The sequence below is a fragment of the Silurus meridionalis genome, chromosome 18, assembly GCF_014805685.1.
Source record: "Silurus meridionalis isolate SWU-2019-XX chromosome 18, ASM1480568v1, whole genome shotgun sequence".
NCBI classification, from domain to species: domain Eukaryota; kingdom Metazoa; phylum Chordata; class Actinopteri; order Siluriformes; family Siluridae; genus Silurus; species Silurus meridionalis.
The window spans coordinates 20497696-20502232 of record NC_060901.1 but is presented as its reverse complement, the minus strand read 5'-3'; positions in this window follow the sequence as shown (position 1 = coordinate 20502232).

Sequence of the window (4537 nt, the reverse complement as noted above, 5' to 3'; positions counted from 1 at the left end):
CAGGGTTATTCAAAAGAATAAACCGATATCATGACGGATTGCTTCAGGTTTCAAACAGTCATGGAATGAGTCATTGACCAAATAAAATTTGTAAGGAATCTCAAGCACTTCTCTGCTCATTGGGATAAAGACATGGAGCTTTTATCACTTTTCCTTAGTAAAATATTGCGTAATGAAATCGGTTCATTCTTTTTGAATAACTGAGTATATTGGAATCTGAAATGCAGCCATAATGTACCCATACAAAATCAGCATACTGTTTGCAAACAAAAACAAAACAAAACAGTTGGGTACAAAATGTTCCATGCCTCAGGAGAACATCAGCAGAACTTCACACAAGAGCTCTGAGGGGGCTAGAGAACAAATTCTTTATTTCTAAAATATAACATTTGACACACACACACACACACACAAGCACACACACGCAAACATCATCCATGCAAACATGCAAGTCCTGCACACACAGACCAGCAACAAGCAGATTGGCCTCCACACACCATCCAAAATAAAGTTTGCATTCTCTGGGCGATTCGGCATATCTGGCACTGTGTGTGTGTGTGTGTGTGTGTGTGTTGCATAAATTTCACTTGCCACTGCTGAGAATGAATATTAGTGGAGGAATGTGTGTGTGTGTGTGTGTGTGTGTGTGTGTGTGTGTGTGTGTGTGTGTGTGTGTGTGTGTGTGTCACAGTCTGAATCACAGTTGTGGCCTTTTTGCTCACCGTCTATTTCCTATACCTCAGGAAAGGTAAATACAGAAGTTTACTTCTCGTGAGCTTAATTTCTGAGACCTAAAAATACGTCTGTCAGAACCCCACAGCACATCTGGCGCACACACACACACACACACACACACACACACACACACACACACACACACACACACACACACACACACACAAACATGGCTTTCTGGCATTTCATGGAGGCCTCAACTGAACAAGTCATCAATGATTATATTGTATATATGTCAAAAATCTATAGTTTTAACATGAAGAGGGCATGGTTACAGGATTTTTGAGAACATTTGATTTCATGTTTTTGTGCCATACAGCACACCAGAGCGTTTCTGAAAGTTCAGAGTTCAGAGTTCATTTAAATAATGAGTGATATATCCAGGTACAGAGAAAACTTGTGTTAAAAGAAAATGTCATCAGCTGCTCTTGCTCTTGGTTTCCATATAAACACTCAAAGAGAACTTGAAGCCCTGCCAGGAGTCTCCCTAAACTCTGATCAAATCTCTTCCAAATTAGTAATTATTTATGTCTCCAGCCTTCATTCTTCTCTGCATTTTTGTGAAGTATTGCTCGTGAATTCCTCCCTGAATTCTGCCCCTTTCTGGCTTTGACCTCAGCTTGCCTGGTTTTCATTTAATGGGCTTGGTCCAGAACGCTACAATTTCCAGATTGCATGGAATCCATTCTAAATGCGTTCTTGATGGATGTATTTTGATGTCTTTGTAACTGAGAATCTGGGCATGATTTCCACTGGGAACTGGGAGTGTACATAATGTATACCACACTAAAGCGCTACATAAATTGGTAGCATAAATAAATACAGCATAAAGGTTTATTATTACACCAGACACTTTATAATCAGGTACTTCAAACTTAAATCTGATTGGTCAGCAGCTTTGACAGTTCCACTGGTTCCACAGAAAAAAGGTTCATATTAATGCATTAGTTTTAGTATGTTTCTATAGTAACATTATTTCCAGGTGTATAAAGTGGTCTTTTAGGTGTTTTTCTTCCTTTTATTAAAAAAATGAATTAAGCTTTGCATCTACTTGCATCCAGCCAAGTGTGCCAATCCTGGTCGAAATAAATGTTGTCTCTATTAAACACTGACCTCTGCTGGTGATCCTGGAACTGAGAAGACCAGCACCCCAAAAAATAGATTTGTACTCACTTTTATCAAGCACTATCAGGCCTCTCTCCATCTCTCATACACACACACACACACACACACACACACACACACACTCAGACCAGGCAAATATCCAGACTAGCCAAACACTAGCCGAACTCTCAGACAAGCCGAATTCTCCGATTAAATAAACACTTAAACCAAACACTCAGACTATCTGAATACTCAGACTAGCCATATGCTTATACTAGCTGAATATGCAAAATAGACAAATATTAAGACAAGCCAAACACTCTGACTAGCCAGACACTCATGCTAGCCACACGCTTAAATTAGCCAAAGACTCAGACTAGCCAAACACGTAGATTAGTCAGACACTCAGACTAGCTGAATGCTCAGACCAGGCAGAGACTTAAACTCGTTGAACACTCAGACCAGCCAAACACTAAGACTAGCCGAATTTCCAGACTAGACACACACTCAGGTGAGCCAGAGACTCAGATTAGGCATGTGCTTAGACTAGCTAAATGCTCAGACTAGCCAACAACTCAGACTAGCTAAACACTTAGACCAGCCAAACACTCAGACTAGCCAAACATTTAAACTATCTGAACCCTCAGACTAGCCAAACACTCAGATTAGCCAAACACAGACTATCTGAATGCTTACACTAGCCAAACATTTACACAAGCTGAATGCTCAGACTAGCCGAATATAGAATAGACTAGACAAACATTTGGATTAGCCAGACACTCAGATTAGCAATATGCTTAAATTAGCCAAACACTCACACTAGACACATATTTAAACTAGCACACTAACACTCAGATTAGCCAAAAAATTTAACTATCTGAACACTTAGACTAGCCAAACACTCAGACTACCTGAATGCTCAGATTAGCCTAACACTCAAATCAGCTGAACGTTCAGATTAGCTAAACACTCAGACTACCTGATCGGATAAAAGCAAGTAAATGTGATTTCTTTGTTATTGGACTCAAAAGTGCCAAAAAGTCTGATACAAGCTATTAAAATCTACATTAATAAAAGTAGATGCCTCATTAGGTTCTCCCCTTCATCCCCCCCCCCCCTCCCCGCTCATATTTTTTCCCCCTGAACGTGGTGATTATGCTAATTTCTCTTCTTCTTCTTCTCCCTCTCCCCTGGTCCTGTGTCAGCAGTTCTCGGAGCGATCTTTAGTCCGTGTGCTTTGTAAATGTTCCTGATTATAATGAGGCCAGCTGTGATTGATACAGTGCATTTCCAGCCTCGCTCTCCATTCGCCGGGGTTATTTACTGTACCTTAATGAATTTACCGCGACTCTGTCACTTCCCCTGAAAAAACAAAGCCCAGCCAAGCACACTTCTGTCTCTGGTGCACTTTTGTTTATTGTTCTCTCCAGAAAAAAATGAGGAAAAAGTACTTAATGGTAAAAAAATAGACAGAGAAAGAAAAAACACCTAATTTGGCCTGCTTGAGTGTGTGTTGTTCATAATCCCAGTGCATCTGTTCACAAATATTTGGCTACTCTCGCTAATTAAAAACAAGGTGCAGGGGTACAAACTGCAAACGAGGAGAAAAATGTTCTGATGTCACTTCCTGCTTAATTCTGAGCTCTTCTGCAGCTCCACATTCACGTTTACTTTAAGTCTCAGCTTCCTAATTAGAACATCATCAGAAGTGCGTTAAAGACGGAGACACGTCCGAAACCCGCGAGAGCCTCGGTGACCGAGAGCGACCCGATCAAGGAGCTGTGTGACGAGAAGATTCCACTGATCCTACATACTCGAGCAGCCACATGTTCCTCAAACTGTCCTCTATTAGAACCAGCAGCGCACATCGCTCACACACTTTCCTTCCTCCTAAAGCAGCGTTTCTGCTACAAAACCTCCCAAGATCACAATCACACAATCACACTTCCACATCTCCAACATCATCACAGTGAAAAAACAACAACAAATACACAACAAAGGAGGAGTTCTGGGGTGGTGTTCGCAATCATCCCATAGGTGTTCAGTAGGGTTGGATCTCTATAGCAGCCACTCATAGTTTAGTGCACTTTGTCATGCTGGACCAGGTTTAGTTCTCCTCGTTCAATGTAATGTTGGAAATCCCTGATGAAGTTTTCCGAGCCAGACAGTGGCGCAGACAGAAAGGCAGAACAGGAAGTGACTTTGGCACTACAGGATGTGGAATGTTAGATTTCTCATTGGCGTGAGATACTCTCACCGTCCTGTGAGGTTCCACTACAAGCAAGGATAGAAAGTAGAACCTGTGTGAGCAGACTGGAAAGAGGCACTGATGACAAGATTGATCTTTCGACTGATGTTTAATAAAGCAACCAGGAAGACGGCGTGATCTGATAATGTTTTTGCTTTTCCACTATACCAGTCCAAGTTCTTGTGGTTTTAATTTGGACTTTAGAACTTGGAACTCGTCCACCAGAAGACAAACACGTATTGCCTGAAGCAAAAGCATGTTGTTTAATGTTTTACCCAGTCTTCTCATCACAGACGTTTATACATAAGCTCAGCAGGTGCACCTCCACCTCTAACCATCTATCATCTAATCCTGAAATCAACAGTGAAATCAACAAATATGTACTGGTTTATATATTATTAACTGGAAATACTGGTTTCCAGGGCTTTAATAATTTATCATAGGTTTTTT